Source organism: Delphinapterus leucas, chromosome 18 (genome assembly GCF_059928025.1).
Source record: "Delphinapterus leucas isolate spDelLeu-1000000601 "Yukka" chromosome 18, BTC_Dleu_Yukka2, whole genome shotgun sequence".
NCBI lineage: Eukaryota > Metazoa > Chordata > Mammalia > Artiodactyla > Monodontidae > Delphinapterus > Delphinapterus leucas.
In genome coordinates, this window is record NC_143146.1 from 72,528,228 (window position 1) to 72,550,553 (window position 22,326).

General features: G+C 48.5%; 1 long non-coding RNA gene across 3 annotated transcripts in view; it reads right to left on the reverse strand.

The window, feature by feature from the left end:
- The window catches only part of LOC111175198 (uncharacterized), a 117,006-nt gene that overhangs the window by 69,260 nt on the left and 25,420 nt on the right, over nt 1–22,326 (reverse strand). The gene's annotated exons all lie outside the window — the stretch shown is intronic.

Genomic DNA, 22,326 nt, shown 5'->3' on the forward strand with positions numbered 1-22,326 from the left:
CGTATAGCACAGGGAACTCCCCTCAGTGCTCTGTGGTGACCTAAATGGGAAGGAAATCCAGAAAAGAGGGGATATATGTATACGTACAGCTGATTCACTTTGTTGTACGACAGAAACTAACACAACATTGTAAAGTGACTATACTCCAATAAAAAAATAATAATAGAAAAAAGCCTGGCAGGAAAGAATCCATAGTGTTTGAGTTTCCACTGTCTCCTGATGAGGCTGTGACAGAGCTGAGCCTCTGCCTTGCATCAGGGCCCCCTGTAAACACAGCACAGCTCCGCCATGAACACTAATACCTTTGGGTCAAATCGCCTTCAAGTGATACCCACGTCGTGTGCCGGAAACCCAGCCTTGGGGATTGACTCCAAAATGGATTTTCCCTATTCCATGTTCTACTCAGTGGTAAAGAGGAAGGTTCCAGATCCTACAAGCATTTACCACATACCTAATACGCACGAGGCAATTTCATTTACGTTTCCTCCTCTGTTCCTCTAAAAAGCCTTGCGAGAGAGTTAACATTGTCGCCACTTTGAGGCTGAGGACTCAGCAAATAATTTTTCTTTGCAGCCGTTTCTGCGTCAGACGCTGATGGGCTCGTTGACAAGCCTCCTTCCTCGCCGCCACTTCTCAGCAACGACTTCTAACCTTGATTCTAATACTGATTATAGCAACCGCAGGAGACCCATACCAAGCAAGTCTGTATCAGGACTAGATGACATCCTTAGAACTTATGGATGTGGCCCGGGCCACAGGGAAGTGCTTGAAATCCGGTCCCTAGGGTCCTTGACTTTTTGGTAGAACAGGTGGGAGGTGAGGACGATGCCACCGCTGTAGACAGATGGTTAAGGCACAGTAGCTCCAGCCCTGAGGCCGGCACGGAAGCCTTCTCCCCGCCAGCCTGAGACGAGCACTCCGTCCAATGGGCCACACTTAATCTGTCACTCAAGGGAGCTGGTAAAACTCAAGCCTGCTTTATTCTGGATGGAGTGTCAGACCAGCAGTCTGGAAGACTGGAGGCCTGTCACAGCTCGGCCGATGGCTCCATCCTGGGCACACCCCCATCAGCCTCCAACATGCCTGCGTTCAGAGCAGGGGACAGAGCCGGGTCCCTGCAGGCTCCCGTTGCCACTGGCTTCCCCGCCGCAGAGGAGGCCCCGTCCAAGTCCATAGCGTCAGGAAACGCAGGCCTTGTGTTTCTATGGCTGGGGGCTTGGGGGCGGCTGTTTAATAAGGGGACAGATTTGGCCGTTTATAAAACACCTTGGGAGGTGCTGCGGATGGTGCCGTTTGCTGCAGACGCCGCCCGTTCCCCCCGGAGCTCAGCCATGCCGTGTCCCCTCTGGCTTTGGAAATCGCTCACTTGGAATTCATTTATTAATAGGAATCTGGGCTTGTGCCTTTAAAAAAAAAAAAAAGTATGGGCTGAGACACATTTATTTGTTCAGACAGAAACAAGAAAAAGCATCACTGATGGGGAGATGGGAGCCTCCATGGGTCCTCAGAGGAGCGGAATGGTGCATCTCAATTGTTAACTTGCTTTCAAGTCACCTGGGGGTCTGGTTAGAAGGCAGACTCTGACTCAGAGGGGCTGGGGGCCTGAGAGCCTGCATTTCGAACACGCTCCCCCCAGGTGATGCTGACGCTGCCAGCCTCGGACCACACTTTGAGGAGAGAGCGATGGTGGGGTTGGCGGGGGGAGCACCGTCCTCTTCAGGGTCTTCACACGCCATCTCCTCCCACAGGAAGGACCCCCCACCTTGTGGCCCAGAGTAAATGCTCAGTAAATGACACCAAGCGGCTCATACATACAGTATAGAACGTAGTTAGGGGCAATGTCAGTCTCAATCTATAAATGAGAGCTGGTTTTGTTTGAGAAGCCTTGACCCTCGGGGTTAACCTAAGGTGTTGGGACAATCGTGGGTGACATTTGATCCCTCTCTTTTCCTCCGACGCTTGGACCCATGGCTCCTGTGGGGTGACTTGGGACAGCGTTTCTCTGCCTGTACGTTTGATGAGGGGCCCTTCACGGTGCCCGTGGGCTGCACGCAGGGTGCTCCAGCTGGCCCCCAGGAATGATGTGTCCCCGCTCTGCTCTAACCCTTGAGGCTCCCAACTGGACCTCTGGGCAGCATGACAGCACCTGTGCTTGGAGCTCAGCATCCTGGGGGATCCAGGGAGGCCATGGTACAGCACGGCCAGGTTCTGCAGCTGGCACCTCCTGCATCCAATTCACCTGCAGATTCCGGGGCCTCACCTACGACACCTACTTGAGGTTCCTGGGAGTAGGCTGGAGTCTTTCGCACACTGGATTCTGACACTGGCTTTTCTCCCCGGGAAGCCGAGGGAGGCCTCCGTGTGGGCACGAATGGCCAGGAGGTATCTGCCTGTGGGCAGCTCTCCCGTCAGCAAGGAAACCCGCAACATCGCATGATTTTCTTCCCGGAGGCACGAACACCTGCTCTGCAAGCTCTCCGCTGGGCTCCAGCTAAGGAATTGTTTTCCTCCCCTGGGCATGATGACGTGAGCTTTTTCTCCTTGGAACACCATACCCATTTCATCAGCAAACCCTTTCCTGAAGCTTTAAGATGAGGTGAGAAATGATGGTCCTAGCTTAAACACGCGACACACATAGAGAATATGACGTATCTGTATAAACAGCACCCGAATAAGCAACAAAGTGGAGAGCATAGTGCTGACAAGAAAACCCCAGCTTCCCCGGCTGGAGGGGATGGATACACAAATGCTGGGAGAAGCGGCTTGCCCTGCCCAGGAGCGGTGCGTGACCTCACTGGAGAGGAACATCGCATCGGGAAAGAAATGTACCAGGTGGTCCAGGCCAGATCTTCTGACTGTGAGAGACTGGGTGCTCTGACCAACACTTAAGATGCTTTCCATGCTCCCATGAAATCAATGCCTTTTTTTCCCCCTGCTGAATGAATGTGGGGATTGCGCCAGAATCAGAAAGATTTCTGCGGATTTCTCCTAGAATTTCAAGGGTCTGTAAATCCTGCGGCTGGCTGGGAGCCTACTTCGATTATTTTTAATGCAGAAAAGGATGTATTTGAGCATCTGGACTAGAAATGGACTAAATCTGTCCATAGCCTAATTGGTTTGGAAAGAGCTGGAAGACAAATTGAGATTGTGGGTGTAAACAGAAGAAAAGGTGGCAGAAGGGGAGCCAGATGGATGAGCTCAGACACAAAACACACACAAACAAAAGCTGCTTGGGACACCAGAGGAGCACATGGGCATCTGGGGCCCAGAACCGGACTGGTATGAGGGTCCTCCTTGGCTTGGAAGCGTCTAGACGCAACGTCTGGCTCCAAGGACGTTCCCTGCATCTGAATAGCGGGAATCAAAACCAGCTTCCACAGGGGGTGATCCCTGGCCACGCTGTGACAGGTGGCCCTCAATCGACCTGGGTAGTGAATTCAGAACACAAATCACAGAAACATCACTCGGTTCCTTAGAGAATTTAGGCTCGAGGCTGAGGCAGGGGCATGATGGGAGCCAGAGATTTGGAGAAGATGACTTCTTGGTTACTATATATAATTGTGCCTTTGTGTGTAGCGTTCCAGGGCAGCCCGAGTATATGTTGTTTGCAGCCCCGTCAGCATGGTGCAGAGCATCTTGCATGTGGGGGGACCATCAATGCTCGTTTGATGACAGTGATGCAGGTGTTTGGTGGTAGAGATCTCCTTATTTCATAACGCCTTACTGCGGCAAGGCGGGGTGAGGGGCAGGCATCGATAGTTAAACACATCTACTTCTGAACCGTACCGCGTGCTCATGAGTCAGCAGCGACCGTGAGAAGCTGTTGTCCTAAAGGCATAACTTCTATCTCCACCCAGCAGATACTTATAATGTAAAAATAATAAATTTTTCATTGGTTTACGAACACTGAAAACATTTTCTGAGAGTACATAAAAGAACCTGGGAGGGACAGGCGCAGCGAGAGATGACACCAAGCCAGGTGCCTTTAACAGCCCAACAATGAATAGTTATGCTGCCCTTTTCAGAGCTGCGACGTGCGACCCACCCAGTGAAGCCTCCGAGAGGCTCATTCTGAAGGCCCGCAGTTCATGCCATCCCTTTCACGTTTGTCATGACAAAGCTGTGTTTTCTGCGCCTGCTTTCCTTTGCAGTTTGCAGCCTGTGCAGTCAAATTTCATGCTTCCAAGATGAAAAATACAACTGCCAGTTTTCATCTCTGGGGGACATGAGTCTTATTTCTCCCATAAATCACGAGCACGCTTCAGCTGTGAACAGAGCATTAGCAACTCTACAAGTAAATTAACTTCAGTTCCTGGTGAGACCCGAGGTTGCTGAGGGCGATTTGGGAATTTTGATTTAGGGAAGGGGAGGCAGGTGGCTTCACGGTGGATGTGAGGTGCAACCATTTTCAGTTGAAGGCAGGATGCCCACGCCTCTGCCACGTTGACTAGGGGTGGCCCATGTGTATGCCTGATGTCACAGGGTAATTATCAAGAGCACCGCTCTCGCTCTACAAGTGTCCCGTTTAGGTTGATGGGCTGTATTATCAGTCTAATTAAATTGCAGATGAAATAAGGAGAAAAAGCTTGTTTTGTGATAGAAGCCAGGCAGACACAAAAGGCCACATATTATGTGATTCCAGTAACACGAGTTATCCCTAATAGGCAAATCCACAGAGATAGAAAGTAGGTGTGTGGTTGCCAGGGGCTCGGCATGCTCGGGGGGAAGTGGGGGGTGACAGCTAATGGGGGTGACAGGTTTCTTTCTGGGGGGAGGAAAAGGTTCTAAAGTTGATTGTGGTGATGGTTACAAGACTCTGAATATACTAAAACCACTGAATCATACACTTTAAATGGTGAATTATATCACATATGAATTCATATATTACATATTGTATAATGTATGAATTCCAGGATGAATTGTATAATATATAATTCATATAATATATAAACATATGAATTGTATATATTCATACACAGGAATATATGAATATATATTCATATATATGAACTGTATAATATATGAATTCAAGCTGCTATATTGAAACAAAAGCTTAAAAAGAGTTAAACCGGGGTGGAGGGAGGAATAAATTAGGAGATTGGGGTCAACATATACACACTACTATATAAAACAGATAATAACAAGGACCTACTGTTTAGCACGGGGAACTCTACTCAATATTCTGTAATAACCTACATGGGAAAAGAATCTAAAAAAGAGTGGATATATGTATATGTATAACTGATCCACTTCGCTGTACACCTGAAACTAACACAACATTGTAAATCAACCATAATAAAATATTTTTTAAAAAGAGTTAAACCGCAGAAATACCGGAAGAGAAAGACAGAAAAAATCTTGGGCCCTGTGTTTCTGCCGGCGAGAAACACTCTGTACTTGAAAGGCTGGTCCCTCTGAGGAGAGGCTGTCTTCACTTTGAGGGCATGTGGTAACCCTTGCTGGCCTCTGGGGGGCCCCATGCCACAACGCCTGCGTTTTTCTCAGACTTGCTGGTGCAAGAAAGGGAGTGTGAGTTTCCCCACGGTCACCGCTGAGAGTCAAGGTTTGTGCATTTGCCTTTAGAAGATGGAGGGATTGGTGGCGGACCAGCATCCTGAAGGTGGGGATGAGCAGGTGCACAGAGAGCCCAGTGGCAGTGGGTGGCTGGAGGGGAAGGTGGCAGGAGATCCTGATTGGGACCTGCCCGTCTTTGCTCACGCCCATGGCCAGTGGGCTCCCATCTAGGGAGGGGAAGGGAGGAGTTCCAGGGCGGCGGGGGCGGGGGAGGTAGTTTTGGGGGATAGGAGTTTGCCCCCCCAGGGGAATTAAGCCCATTATTCTACATGTAGCACAGAGTCAGAGTGGGGACAGATCTGCCCAGTTAGGTTGGGAAACTGTAGGACGCACAGGACAACCACGAAGGGTCCACTTGACGAGAGGACCCTCAGGCCACATCCTCTGAAAGAGATAATGGGACCTGGAATGCACCCCGGGCCCCATCCAGCCACCAGCACTGGGATCCTCATTCAGGGGAACGGAGCTGAACTTGAAACTTGTGAGAAGACTGAAAATTTACCTTGTGATGAAGACAGAAAATTTATCTTTACATTTTTATATCCTCACCCCCTCGGACAGGGTCTGGCGCTCAGCAGTGGCTGTTCGGACAGATGGATAGATGGCTGGATGGGTGAACAGCACACACCGGGCTCAGATGAGCAGAAAAGGCCACCAGGGCTGCACGGTGTCCCAGCTGAAGGCCAGGGTACTACATGTGGGTCACCAACGCCTGAAAGAGCAAGGCCAGGCCCGGGGCCAGAAGCCTGCTGGGCGCAGGGGTGGTGGAGCTCTGGCTCCCTGCAGACCAAAGGTGGAGATGGGGCGCTCAAACGTGGGAGCTGGGGCAGCCACTGAACCCCCGTATCCACACACTTGGGGCGGGGAGGAGACAGACGCGTTCTCCTGCCTGGGCACTTCCTCAGCATTAGGAAAGGAAGCCAACCGCCTGGGTCCAGAGCAGGATCCACGGCGGGTTTGTTCACCGGCGCGCCCGCCAGCATCCTGAACGAGGGCCGACACACGGAAGGCACACAGTCACTGTTTCTCAAGTGGAATGAATTAGTGAAGGCGCCTAGTGGACGAGGTCGCAGCCGGACTCTTCTTAGACCGCATCTGACTGTAGCGGGCTGGCCAAAAAGTTCGTTCGGGTGTTGCCGTAAACCCCGAACGAACTTTTTGGCCAGCCCAATACATCCTCCCAGGCTGTCCCTCTGGCCTCTGCCTTGTGTGTCTTGGGAACCAGAGTTACACATCAACCCCCATAAACCACTGGGTGGGGTCCGTACCTGGGCTGGTCTTTCCACTGGATGGAGCTTGACAAGACCAAAGGGGGGCCCAGCGTCATAAGAAGGACCGTTTCCGGGCGATCAATCCCTACTCACCTGCCCTCCCCGCTCCCCGAACCACATCCACAGACACAGGGCAGACAGAGCAAAGGAGGAACGGCAGGGAAAGTAGCGCAAAGCCCTCCCGTGAGGGCTGGCACGTGAGGCCACAGCATCTTCACGCGAGCGATCCCAACTCCTCCGACATCCTGAGCGTCTGGGATGGTGGGGCCACTGGGGGTCCAGGAGTGAATGAAATGGAGCTGCGCAGATGTGCCGCGGAGCCCTCATCACGGCGTTTCCTGCTCTTGCACGCCCCTGGGTCTATTTCTTTCTGCAACGCAAGTCCTTGGCCTTACTGTCCTTCTTTACCGTGGTCAAGGAAAGGGGGCACTGAGCCGCGAGGGGGCCGCCTGGGAACTCGCCTCCCGGGCCGAGGGCGAAGCTCGCACCGGCCTCAGGCCCGCGCTGCAGGCGGCAGCCTCACCAGCTGGAGGGCGGCTCAAGGACAGATGTGAAACCACACCACAAGAGCGGTGCCTCACAGGGAGCAGGAGATTGTGCCGAAGGCGCTGGTTGCTGCAGGCGCCAGTGGAAGAGGAAGGGGACCCGAAAGCGTTCTTTCTCTTGTGGGTTTGGAGCGCTCTGTAAGCCGCAGCTGCTGAAAGCACCCGCGGGCTCGCTGGTTCTGGTTTTAAATTCTCCTGGGACGAGCTCCACAGGATCTCAGCGTTTTAGCACTGACAGGAAAAAGAGTAAGAACTTCAAAGTCCCCCTTCATTTAGTGAGAAGAAACTGGTGGCCAGTGACTGGCTCCTACCTCAACACACACGCACACACATTCAGTCTCACACACAGTCCCTCACACACACACGTTCAGTCTCACACACACGGGTACACACACACGCACACATTCAGTCTCACACACACACGCACGCACGCACACAGACACACAGACACAGAAGAAAAAGAGCAGTAAGGACGAACCTGCCCATCCCTCTGGCATCTCGCTGTGGCTACTCGGCTCGCAGAGGACCAGCTTGTCCCCTGGTGGGTGTCCCCACGGAGCCCCAACCATGAGGTGTCTCCCGCCCTCGAGAACTTGGAAACTGTCCTTAGAGTGAAACTAGAAAAATCCACACGGAAAGATGGGATCAGCCCTCTGTGGGACTTGCTGGTAAACAGGCGACCAAAGAAACTGGAATCACTCAACACTCAAGGCGGGTCAACGAGGAAAACGGGCCTGTGCGACGTGGACGCGGCGGCTCCATCAGGGCCCGTTCGGAGAAGGGCCGGGAGAGCCCCCGGGTGACTCTGGAGCCTCAAGCTCCAGAAGAGAGGGAAGAAGAGAAGAGAGGGAATCAGCAAAGACAAACCGACCTGCGCCCCACCTCCCCGCACCCCCCAGCAGGGTCGAGGGGCCTGGCCGGACCCCCCAGAAGCTGCCCAGAGTGCGGCAGGGAGGAGGGGTCCACCCCAGTGCCGAGCGGGGGCCTTTCTGAAGCTGGACCACGGCCAGCGTCCGCCTCCTGCCCAGGGCTCTGCTACAAGGGACAGCACACTGGACAGAGGTGGCCTCCCCTTCTCGGTTGCATTTCTCCCGGAAATAGGGAACCCCTTGCCCTGGGGATGGAGCGGGTGCAGTGTAGCTAGTGAGTCAGGCCTCATGACGAGGGGCAGTAGAACCTTCTGCCAGTTTCTAGGGATGCTTAACTAATGACCACAAACTGGCAGCTTAGAACGACAGAGATTCCCCTCTCTCCACCATGATTCTGGAGGCCAAAAGTCCAAACTCAAGGTGTTGGTCAGACCATGCAGCCGCTGGAGGCTCCAGAGGAGGACCCTTGCTTTCCTCTCCCAGCTGCCTTGGCTTGGGCTGACCACTCCAGCCTCTGCTTCATCTCCTCGTGCCTTTTCTCCCCCGTGTGTCCGTGTCCCAGACCTCTCTCTGCTCTTATAAGGATCTCTGCTCTTATAAGGACACCTGTCATGGGACTTCGGACCCACTCTAAATCCAAAGTGATTTCATCTCTAGATCTTAAACTTAAATACATCTGCAAAGGCATTTTTCCCAGGTTAAGTCTACAGTCACAGGTTCCGGGAGTTGGGACTTGGGCGTACGTTTTGGGGGCCTCAGTTCCACCCACCACACAGAGGCACATCAGGGCCCCGGGCCTGCCATGTGGTGCCAGCACCTGGAGGCGGCACACCTGGAGGAGCGCCAACCCATGGGACTGTCTGGGGGCCAACTGCCTTCGCCAAGGGTGCCCCTCCCTGTCACATCTGGCTCTTATTTTAAACCGATTCAGTTCAGTTCCATCTTTGGATCTAGAAAAGCACGTGTCTAGGGCCTCTGGTCAGACTAAATGCTCAGCCTTGAGGGTCACACCACCTAAGAGATGGAACCTACTTTAACAAACAGTGTGAGGAATTTCTCCTCCACTGCTCACATCTCAGCCACCCCCTAGGAAGAAGCTTCTGGAGAGGGCTGGGTGCGCTCAGGTGTGCAGTCAACGAGAGGCCAGGGTGAACACATTCATAAAAACCACAATTTCCTCACCTTTTCCCCTAAGGGGAGCATAAATAGGGATCGTCCTGACTCTGCCAATCCTGGGTCTCCCTTCTGCTTCGGGCTTCAGCCCTGACGGTGGCGGCCAGCTCCCCAAGGGGTGGCGGCTTCTGCCTGAACAGGACCAGCCTCGGGGCAGCTGCCGGGCCCAGGGAGCAGCTCTGCCAGCGCCCGCAGGCCAGGAGCAGGTGCTGAAAGCGCACAGCCACCCAGCGGCGGGGGTTAAGACCCCAGAGCCGAGAACCAGGGTTTGAGTCCTAGCTGTTCTGCTGCCCAGGTACACGATCACGGGCACATTCCTCAACCTCCCGACCTTCACCTGAAAAATGGGTGGTTGTGAAGACTGTAAATTTTCCAGGTGAGCTACTTAACGTTACGTGTGCCTGGCTCCCAGGGTGTGTTCAAAACATGCTTGTTGTTCTGGTTACGATTATGAAGAGAGAGGAAATTCACCGATCACACCCCTTTATCTGGCTTCTCAAAGCTCAGTGCTAATGGACTGGAAACTGAATTGTGAACCACTCACTTCCAACCCAGGAATTCTTCCACTTTCTCACCTATTTGCCATTAGAAATTTCTATTCTTTTTTTTCAATCACCCAGAGACTGAGAGTTTCTTCTGACGGTCTGATTTATGTAAAATGCAAGGTTGGTTTTCTAGTTCTAAGAAGCCAAGAGGAAGGAAGCTATTAGAAAATTCTCTGCCTTGTCTCCTAACCGCCGTCCTGCCTATCGGGAAGGATTTCTGTCTATCGCCTTCTCAATCCGCAGCTCCCTCTCTGCGTCCCCTGAATGGGAGCTAATTTCTTTCCAACAGGGTGGCCTGTGGAACTTCTGGCAGAAGGCCTGGCAAATAAAGCTCCGCTCCTGAGGCTGTGGAAGAAAAGACCAAATGCCTCTCACAAGTAGGGTCCCGGCGACCTCAGGAGACGGCCCAGCACACCACCTTCACTCCTGTCCTTGTTCCACAGTTAGGTTGCAACCTGCCTCTCCTCACCTCCCCCAGCCCCGCCTGAACGGACCTGGTCCACCTACCCGCAACTGACCCTCACTCACCCCCACCACCCAGTCACGCTGCTTTTCTTTCTTTCCCTCAAATGCCCCAAGGATTCCACCCCAGGGCCTTTGAACTTGCTGTGACTCCCGGCAGATGCATTCTCCCCGGGATCTTTGCAAGGCTGGCTCCCTTTCATCCCTCAGGTCTGTCCTCAGAAGTCACCTCCTCAGAGGTTATGCCACCACACTTCATTTGCAAGTCAAGCAGCCTGTTTTATTTTCTTCACGACGCCTCTCTGTACTTTGAATTGTCTTATTTATGTGTTTACAAGTTTCTTGTTTGTCTTCTCCGAGGAGGACAAAGCTGTTGAGTGGTACGCACTGTAAAGTTCCCGAGCGCAGAGGATGACGCGCTGGGAGGAGAGAGGATGCGGGGGGGACCTCATGGACATGGTGGCTACCAACGGTGCTGCTGTTTGGGTAGCTGAAGGATGGGAACGGCATTGCGGGTGAGGCACCAGCACACGCGACGGCTCCGAGGGCGGCACGAAGGTGAAGCTTTGCGGCCCAGGAAGTCCACACCGGGGTTTCGCAGAGAGACGTTACTACTGTTACTCTACAGCAACGTCAAGGGCAGCCGTGGGCAAGGTGGAGGGGAGCGCAGGACAGGGCAGGCATGGAGACCCTGGGCTCCCAGCCTGTGCTGGAGCAGGAAATGAGTCACCAGAGGCTCCTCGAAGGAGAGCCCACAGTCAAGCTACAAGCCCTGACTTCCACATAGAGGGGGGCATGATTAAGTGCTGAGTGGGCGGGCGGGTGAGTCAATCAGAAAGGGTGGGAAAGGCGCGCTCTGGCAGAGCTGGTCCCGCCTTGGCGACGGCGAGCATCTGTGTGTCTGCCTGGAGTCAAGGTTGCTGCCGCTCAGGAGCAGATCTTCCGCAGTTTCCTCTTTATGGGATTAAGCTGAACTGTTCACTCCCTCACCTGTGCTTTAAGGAAACCGTGAGGGTTATCCGGCTAATCTTTCCAAAGGTCTGTGTAGACCCTCTATATAGAACGCACCAAAGGTGACTGGAATTGTGATACTGTATCTTGAATTTATGTGGTTATTTTGAAAGCTTGGAGAGCCTTATTGATGAGGGAGTGGATTTTCTCATAGTATAATTCAACTTTCATTTCTTTGCCTCCAGAGACTATATATAAAGTGAACTCTGAACTCAATATCTTAATCGGGATCATTTATTCAATTACTGGGTTGTAAATCTTTTTATTATTCAGTTGCACAAGTTCTTGATATGTTCTAAATTCAAATCCTTTGTCAGGTATCTATCTGTGTATCTACCTATAGATGTCTCTATCTATCTGTCATCTATCTATCTACCTATCTATTATCTATCTATCTATCTATCATATCTATGATCTATCTATTTATAGATATCCCTATCTACCTACCTATCACAATTTTTTCCCCAATCTATGGCTTACCTATTAATTTTCTCACAGTGGCTTTTGATGGGCAGGACATTTGAATTTTATGAAGTCAATGCTTCATAAAAGAAAACATTGGTCAGTGTTCTCTGTGTCTCATCTGAGTAAATTTTGCCTATTCTAAGCTTGCAAAGATATTCTCCTATGCATACTTCTAAAACCTTTATAGTTTTGGCTTTTACATTCAGGTTTCATAATTAGTTTGGGGTATGGTGTGAAGTAAGGTCAAGATTTATTTTTTTCTATATGGACATCCAGTTGTTCTAACACCATGTATGGAAGAGACTTTACCCCATGGAATTGCTTTGGCAGCTACACAGAATACAAGCTAACCATATATCATTGAGGGTCTATTAATCCCACTGATGTCTAGGTATATCCTTATGCCAATACCATACTTTCTTGATTAATGCACCTTTATAGTAACACTTGACATTTTGTTCAGAATTGTTACTACTTGACAGTTTATAGTTAATTTATAGTAACTTCTGAATCTCATTCAAAATTGTTCAGCTATTCTAAGTTCCCTGTTCTCTATAAATTTTATTTTTTTAAAGATTTTTTTTTTTTGATGTGGACCATTTTTAAAGTCTTTATAGAATTTGTTAGAGTATTGCCTCTGTTCTATGCCTTGGTGTTTTGGCCATGAAGCATGTGGGATCTTAGCTCCCGGACCAGGGATCGAACCCACACCCCCTGCACTGAAAGGCAAAGTCCCAACCAATGGACCTCCAGGGAAGTCTCCTTTATTTATAAATTTTAGAATCAGCTTGTAAATTTCTACAATAAAAGCCTTCTTGGATTTGAATGGGATTTTGCGTTGAATCTATAGAACAATATGGGGAGAAATGACATCATAACAATATCGCTTTCCAACCTGTGGACAACCTACTTATTTGGATCTTCTTTAATTTCTCTCAGAAGAGAGGTTGGAAGGTGGTCGGAGGCTGGAAGAAGGGGCATCCCTGGGTCTGTTCCGTCCAAACACCACTGAAGCAAGGGCAGATCTGTGGGTCTGCCGGGTGCACTGCCTGTTGTTAACTAGTTTTGGTATCAGTGTCTATCATTCAAGGTCGAATCAGAGAGACAGAATTAGTAGGAGATACATTAAGGATTTATTGCAAGGAATATGTGATTGAGGGAGCAGGTGAGGCACGTCTGAAATCCAGATATTAATATAGACACTCAAGCTTTCTTATGATTGGTGTATATATTTTCCCATAATTTTAACCTATTTATACCTTTATATTTAAAATACGTCTCTTATAAATAGAATAAAGTTTGACCTTGCTTTCTTTATCCAGCCTGACAGTCCCCTTCAACTGAAGTATTTAGTCCACTTAAACTTAGTGTAACTTTTGAGACCTTTGTGTTTAAGTCTAATACCTTCCTATTTTTTTCTGTTGGTCCCATCCGATACCTCTCTCTCTTTGTTGCCCTTCCTGATTTCTTTTGATTACCTGAGTATTTCTTAGTATTCAGTTTTCCTTTTTTTTTACTGGATTTTTAACTGAACCTCTTTATTTATTTATTTATAATGTATTAATTAAATACCCGATGTCTTCATTGGAAATAAGTTCCTCAAATCTCACATCGGCCATGAGATTCTCTGAGAAGGTGGCATGAGCTAAACTAGTACAGGAAGAGTCAGGGACCTCTAGGGGACTAACTGTGAGATGCTCTGCCACAATGTGTGAGAAGAAAGGAGGACTGATCAGAGGGCTGGAGGGAGAACCGGAGGAAAGCAGGGTGTTGGAAGTAAAGGCAGACAAGAGTCTCAAGACAGAGGTGGTTGGTGGTCAAGAGGTGACTTGAATAGACATTTCTCCAAGGACATACAAATGGCCCATATGCACATGAAAAGAGGCTCAACAACCCTAATGATCAGGCACATGCAAATCAAAATCACAATGAAGATACCACTTCACAGTAATTACAATGGCTATTATCCACCCCATGTCCCCCTCCAAAAAAACCCAGAGAATAAATATTGGCAAGGATGTGGAGAAATTCGAACTCTCACTTTTCATTTCCTGGTGGAAATGTAAAATGGTCCAACCACTGTGGAAGACTGTAGAGCACTTTCCCCCAAAATTAAACACAAAATTGTGACATGATCCAACAACTCCACTTCTAGTTATAAACCCCAAAGAACTGAAAGCAGGGACTGGAACAGATATTTGTACACCAATGTTTACAGCAACATGATCCACAACAGCCAAAAGGTGGAAACAAGTCAAAAGGGCATTGTCGGATGACTGAACAAACAAAATGTGGTATACACATACAAAGTAATGTTATTTAGCCTTAAAAAGGAATTCGATTCTGATACATGCGACAACATAGATGAACTCTGAAGACACTATGCTAAGCGAAATAAACCAGACACAAAAGGACAAGTATTATACCTAGAATAGTCGAATCCATAGAGACAAAATGTAGAACAGCGGTTGCCACAGCCTGGATGGAAGACAGAACGGGGAACTGTTTAATGGATACAGAATTTCAGTTTGAGATGATGAAAGAGTTCTGGAGACGGATGGTAATGATAATTACTCAAAAGTGTGAATGTCCTTAATGCCACTGAACTCTACACTTTAAAATGGTTAAAATGGTAAATTTTATGTTACGTATATTTTACTACAATAATAAATAATAAGCACCAGCAAGGACACCGCATTCCTTCTTTTATAGAAAGAAACAGCACAGATACCAAGGAACTTGCTCAAAGTTGTACTCGGGAGGGCCAGAACTAGAATTTGCACACAGAGCGAGTTCAAAGCCTACTGTCTGTTGACCTGAAACAAAAAGACTGCCAGATATATTTCTCCAGCAAAGGTGGGTTTATTTGAGATCAGCAGAGGATGGCAATTTGGGGTCTGCAACCATGGTGAGCTACGGGGGCAAGTCCCTGCACAGCAAGGGAATGAGAGTGCTTTTATAAAGAGGAAAAGGGAGCTGGGAGGGCTAAAGTAAACAGAGTCCATGGCTTTTCATTGGCTGAGCCCTGGCCTGGAAAGAAGCGGAGTCTTCCTTCTTCCTGTTGGGTTCTGCTGTTCTCACAAGATGTGAGAGCTCCCCCTCTGGGCTCCTGACTCTTTTTCATTGAGGTTTCTGTTTATTGATTTTTTACAAGTCTTAATTATTCACTATATTGTCTCGTTCCAAGATATTTACTGTGGTAATGTTTATAACAGCAGAAAGGTACCTTTTGATATCTTTTCCTTGAAACTTTTTCTGTAAGAAATAGCTTGCCCTTTTGAGAATTCATCATACACATCACCCCATTAGCATTAAAGGCATTGAGGAATCTAAAAAAAATCCCTCTCAGGCACTTTGCCAGTCGGTATTCTTCCTCAAAACCCAGAACCTTAGTCTAATCATGAGGAAACATCAGACAAACCCAAATTAAGGAACATTCTACAAAACATCTTGACAGCACACTTCAGAACCGTCAAGGTCGTGATAAACAAGGCAAGACTGAGAAACTGTCAAAGACTGGAGAGACTATGGGGACGCGAAGACTAAGTGCCATGTGGGATCCTGGACTGGATCCTGGAACTGAAGAAGGACATTAATGGACAAACGGATGAAATCCAAATATGGCTGGAGTCTAATCGGCGGTACTGACCAATGTTAATTCCTTAGCTTTGACAAACCTACCACGATCATGAAAGATGCTAATATTAGTGGAAACCACATGGAGGAAATATAGGAGTTCTGTATTGCAACTTGTCTTTAAAACTAGAATTATTACAAAATAAAAAAGTTTATTTAAAAAGGAAATGTGTTTTTAAAACAAAGAAAAATATGTGACTGACGGGATTTCTTTTAGAAATACGGAGGAATCATTTTCTTGATAATAATAAAATTGAAAGTGAAAAAGTGAGGCTTTTGGAAAAGTGGAATAACTTCTTCAGGGTTAAGTCTACAAAACTAAAGCCATAGAGAATCACAAACATCACAGAGTCCAAAGTGGTCCTTCTAATAAAGATTAAAATAAACATCAAGGGCTTCCCTGGTGGCGTAGTGGTTGAGAGTCCGCCTGCCGATGCAGGGGACATGGGTTCGTGCCCCTGTCCGGGAAGATCCCACGCGCCACGGAGTGGCTGGGCCCGTGAGCCATGGCTGCTGAGCCTGCGCGTCCGGAACCTGTGCTCCGCAACGGGAGAGGCCACAGCAGTGAGAGGCCCGCGTACCGCAAAAAAAAAAAAAAAAAAAAAAAGGTACCTTTCTTGTGTATTCTTTGTTTTCCTATATGTTTTCATCCCGACCCTATTTGCTGACTGGATGTCTGAGTCTGTCCTCAACGTTTTAAAGCTGGCTCAGCAATAAAGGGTCTTGGCCTTTTCCTGCTCCTTCGGTACAAGCACCCCCTGTGGTGCTAGCTGCAGAGGGAGGGGCCGGAGTCTCCAAGGAGATGAATATAGGCCCCTGCTCTCAAGCTCACCTTTAGTTGGAGAGACAAGGTATTGCAGACTAAACCAACTTGGTTTCATGTTGGTCGGGTCCTTTTTGGTGGACGACGGTGGCTTCAATGACCCAGGATGCATGGAAGGGTGCAGGTGCCTCCTGCCAACACCCGCCCCCCCACCGCCACCAGGTGGTGTGTTACAATAAGAGCCATATTCCCAAACGTGAAGCAACTTCTGTCAGCAAGCAGGTAGAACCCCAACCAGTCTCTCCAGTTGTTGCGTAATTTTGGTGAAGTCCCTGCACTCTGTTCTTTCAGGCTCTCCAACAGACACCTTGCATGAAAGCTTCACTAGAGGCAAATGCAACTGTATCCTGACAATAAATCAACTCAATCAAATCAGATGGCAGAAGCCTCCAGGAAGTGGAAGACCCCAGCCAAGTGGGATTGAGACCTCAGGCTCCCTCTCTTCTGCCCGTGACAGGACAGCAGTGCCTGTACGAGTCTTTCTGGTCCACCATGTATCTTTGCATACTGACCATTCCAGAGGTGAAAAATTGCTTCCACATCCCTTAGCCAAAGAGCAAGGCCTCTGGTGTAGACGGCAATAAGGATGTTGGAAGTTTCTGCAGCTCCTCTGGGTGGTGAACTTTTCATGTTTGATCACCACCCTAGATGAGTGAGTTCCTGACCAAGATACTTCAGATACTAACTAAAAGCTCTAGGCTGTGGATTAAAATTTATTTACACACAGATGTTATCCTGTTAGACAAAATATAACATGGAAAAGGAAATAACTATAATATAGTATGGCAGGAGAACCCAAATACGTAGGTGGATGACGACTGGGGTAGGCTCACGATGGGGGCTTAGAGAAGTTTCCAGAGAAGGCACTCTTCAGCAGAGCTCCAGAGGATAAGAGGCCACTGATCAGGGGCCGAGGGGAGACAGGGATTCCAGGTTGAGGGGGCAGCCGTGGAAGGACACAGAGGGAGGAACGGGGTCAGGGAGAGGCCGGGCATCAGGGAGCACAGAGGGCAGGGCTGGTGGAAACAGGGACGGGAAAGGTGAGGGAGTGCAAGTCTTGAAGGCGTTGGACACTAACCAATCTCAAGGCCTTGAACAACAAAGAGATTTATTTGGGGGTCTTAAGAATTGCAATTCGGGAGACACAGATTTGGGTAAAACGAAAGAGTCAGGGGCTTATAAAGGCAAAAGCCACGAGGCTGTTCTCCAACACAAGAAATGAGTATTTGTTCATAAGGGACCGGGTAGGGGTCTGATAAGTAGATAGGCTATCATGAGTAGGGTAAGGGTCTGATAAGTATCTTGAGTTTCTGGCGGATGTTCTGGATGTCTTCGTTAGGACAAGCGGTCCAAAGTTCAGATTCCATCCCGGCTGAGACGTGCGTAAGCCTCACTTCCTCAGCGGCCACACTGTAGAGAGCTCTCGTAGCAACACCAACTCCATTCTGATTTTCGTTTCACAAAGGTCACCCCAGAGAGACGAATGTGGATTTGGAAGCCATGAGGTGTGCAGTAGAATTTAAAATGCATGCTCAGAGTTCTAGAAGATGTTATGGAAAAACCCGAACGAACATTTTGGCCACCCCAATATTTTAGAGTGATATCTCCGGCCGTCACACGGAAGGAAGGTGGGAAAAGGAACCGGAGTCAGGGTTAGGCCTGTTAGAACTTGCGGCAATGGTTCAGGTAAGTGACGCTGACAACAGCGACGCGAAAGAGTAACGATAAAGTCGCCGCAGTGAGCACGTACGCTGAGCCAGGCTCCGTTCCGAGCACTTTCCCTATATTAAATCATTTCATCTTCGCCACCTTATAAGGATCATAAGGTGACCATCCCCATGTTAGAAATGAAGAAAGCGAGGCCCAGAGGAGGTTGGCAGATGAAATACGGATGCCCCATTACGTGTGAATTTCAGATAAACAAGGAATGCTTTTTTAGTCTACATACCTCCCATGCAATATTTTATTTGTTAAATCCGGCACCCCTGGGCCCTGAAAGGTGAAGGAAGTTGCTCAAGGTGGCGTGGCCGCCAAGTGGCACCGCCAGCACTGGAATCGGGTGGCCAGGTGCCAGGTGGCAGCTGGCCAGGCTCCACCCGCCTCCGCTCAGCGGCCTGCTTCTGCCGCGCGGGCGCACCCAGGCGGGCTCCGTGCCCACGGACGGGATGGGCAGCGCAGAGGGCGAGCCGTGGTCAGACCATTAGAGTTAATCAGCGGGCAGCCCTTGGTTTGCCCATCCACTCATCCTGTTCTCAGAGAGCCTGTTTTCTTAGGACAGGTCTGCAAAGCTCCCCTAAGCCATCTTAATGATTAGAGCAAAATCCATGCCCTGTGACCAAGTAACTAAATCCCCCGCATCTCCAAAGCTTTCTCTGCCCTAAGGGATCTGAACATCTTTAAGGGTTTCCAGCTCCCAGCTCCCCTCTCCGATGAGCACTGTAATTAGGAACTTCTTCAGACCTGATCTGCACACAGTATGCATTTACCGCCCTACATACCTGTTGCTACTGGCCTGAGACATAAAACACAATTTAAACAGATACGCTTGAAAAGATTTAATAAGGCTTCACCTGAGGTGCAAAAGACAATTATACTTTCAACATGGGAACGCTTCAAATATTCGGCCAATGAATGCTAGGTGCTGGCAGTACAGTGAAGTCCGGGGCAGGATAAATACTCTTAGGAGATTACTACCCTTAAGAGTTTCACGAAAAAGATGGATATCTATTTTTAAAAAAGAAAGCAGATGCAGAACAATGCAAGGAATATTGTCAGAAGGGAATGTAGGGGAAGCTATGGGAATCTAGAGTGGGGAGCTCCTAATGTTGCTGGAAGAGGATGGGGTCATGAGGGCCCGGTACTCAGTGCGATCCTCGTGGACCAGAAGAATCAGACCCTGCACTCTAACAAGATCTAAGGATGACTCCTCTGCACATCAGGGTTTGAGAAGCATACCTTGGAGAACACCAGAGGTGAAACATGAAATGAGTCTGGAAGGATGAATGAATGGTCTTCCAGGTGGGGTCCAGAGGGAGGGGACAGCATAAGTAAAGGCACGGAGCTGTGAAAAGAAATACGCTCAGGAAACAGCACAAACGTTGGTCTACCGAGAGTTCAGTAGTACAATACATGGGCGTGATGGATGGGGAGACTGAAAAGGTTGGCAAAGACAGCCACAGAGGGGGCAGTACTGTAGGTGGCTTTTTTGCCATGGTGAAGGGTTTGATTTTTTAAATAAAACTTTTCAAGCACACAAAAGGTATAAAGTATAAAATAAGGAGTGTAAAGTATGAATCAAACATTACAGCTACAGCCTCCTGTGTATTCCCACCCTCCCTGACTCCGTTCTCCTCCCTCCTTCCTGGACCTACTATTCTAAGTTTGGTGCTTACCATTCTCGTGTCTGTTTTTGTGATTTTTATACTGATGTTTCTGTACATAAACAATATTGTTTTGCGTGCGATGTTACTATATGTATTTTACTACAACTTGATCTTCTGGCTCAGTGTTATGTTTTTTGAGATTTATCTATGGTAACACAACAAGGCTCTAGTTAATTCATTTTCAGCTATGGTATATTACTTCTTTGGGGGAATATATCACTATTTATCTGTCTAGTCTTCTAATGATGGGTATTTCGTTTCCAGGTTAAACAATGCTTAAATGAGAGGAGTTTGTGGGCCTCCTTGTGCACATGCTTGGGTTTCTCAAGGGAACATCTCTAGGAATCTTCCTCTTCACCAGACACCTCAGATTGTTCTCTAAAATGCTTGGACCCATTCACACTCCTCCCAGGAAAGTATGGAAGTTCCTGTTTCTCCACATCCTCTCCAACACTTGACACTGTCACATTTAAAAATTTTGGCTAATTTGATGACAGTGGGAAGGCCTCTCATTTTCGTTTTCATTTCTTCAATGACCAGTGAAGTAGGACGTGTCATTGTATATTTATGGGCTACTCAGGTTTCCTCTTCTGTGAACTGTCAGTTAATCTCCATTGCCTGCTTACCTGCTGGGTTGCTTGACTCTCACTGATGTGCAGAGTGTAGAGTTATTAAGATATTCTAGGCACTGCCACTTTATTAGATATTTGTATTTACAAGTCCCCTCCAGGTCTGGTTGGCTTTACCATGTTGTTACGGAGACTTCTGCTGTATTCAAGTTTTTAAATTTTAGTATAATCGAATGGATCTGTTTCCCCTTTTGTTTTGGGTGTATAACTTGGACTTTATGCTGTTCCTTGATGTTATGAAGCTATCCTACTATACTTCTAAAAGTTTCAACGTCTTGCTTTCCACATTTGAGTCCAACTTTGTATTCTCATGTTGACACTCAGTTGTCCATGACCATTTATTGACTAGTCCATCCTTTCCCTCTGAGGTGTAGAGCCACTTTGTCACAGGTTAACCTCCTAGGGCAGCCGGAACTAAATGAAGAAACCATCTGGGTGGCCCCATCCGTCTTCTTCCAGATCCGCTCACAGGTTTACGGCACACTCTATTTATCTGCCCTGAATTCATATGGTCATGTCGCTAAAACAAAGAGTTTTAAACCAGACTTCTATCCTCCTCTAAGTCTTTGATATTCATTTTAACTTTCCCAGGATTATAACACATGAGACGAAGGAAAACTGTGATTTGTCTCAGGTCAGTGGCCCTCCACCCTGAGAGAGAAGCTGGATGCCACATCTCTCATCCTTCTCCACACCCACACTGCCTTCACTCCGACTCCCTTCACCTCCCTCCTCGTACTAGTTTCTTGCTGTTGCTGTCATGAATCACCACAAACCTGACAGCTTAAAGCAACACACATTCATCACCTCACAGCTCCGGAGGTCAGAAGTGCTGTGGATCTCACTGGCTAAAATCAAGGTGTTAACAGGACAGCGTTCCTCATGGAGCCTCCAGGGGAGAGTGTGTTTCCTCACCTTTTCCACATTCTGGCGGCAGGCATTCCTTGGCTCGTGGCCCCCTTCTTCCGTCCTCCGAGCCAGCGACGGCCAGCTGCCCCACTAGGACACTGTCTCCTTCCTCACATCTCTTTTTGCTCCCTTTTCCCCTTATAAACACCCCTGTGATAACGCGGGGCCCCCATCCCCGGAGAGTGCAGGATAACCTCCCATCTCAGGGTCCTCAATCAAAATCAAAGGACGTGGGCATCTTTGGGGGCATTATTCTGCCTACTACACTCTTAGACTAATGTTGTTTAAACTGAAAGTTGTGACTCATTAGTGACTCATAAAATCAACAAAATGGTTCGGAACGAGCATTCCCCCCCAGTTTTTTTGTTTTTGTTTTTTTGTTTTGCGGTACGCGGGCCTCTCACTGCTGTGGCCTCTCCCATTGTGGAGCACAGGCTCCGGACGCGCAGGCCCAGTGGCCACAGCTCACGGGCCCAGCAGCTCCGCGGCATGTGGAATCTTCCCGGACTGGGGCACGAACCCGTGTCCCCTGCATCGGCAGGCGGACTCTCAACCACTGCGCCACCAGGGAAGCCCTCCCCCCCCCAGTTTTATTCAAGAATAATTGACATACATCACTGTATAAGTTTAAGGTGTGCATCGTGAGGGTCTGATGTACACGTATTGTGAAATGATTACAATATGGAACCAGTATTTCTAAGTGAAAGCAGAGTACTTTGCTTCTAGTGAGGTTAAGTATTGTTTCATGGGCTTCAGATTTTATGTGTGTGTGTGTGTGTGTGTGTGTGTGTGTTACCTGATGAACAATATAAAAATATAAATATATACTTCTTACTGTGAGTTTTGATTTTTTTAAAAAAGGAAAGCAACTGCAGAACTATCGTAATAGCCTCCTGACTGATCTTTCTGCCCCCAGGCTCTCCAATCCATCCTTGCACGATGCCGTCAAAAAGTTCTTCCTAAAAATAAACTGGACGTGCCACTCTGCTTAAAACTCTCTGACGGCTCTCCACAGTGAGCTAGACATTCTG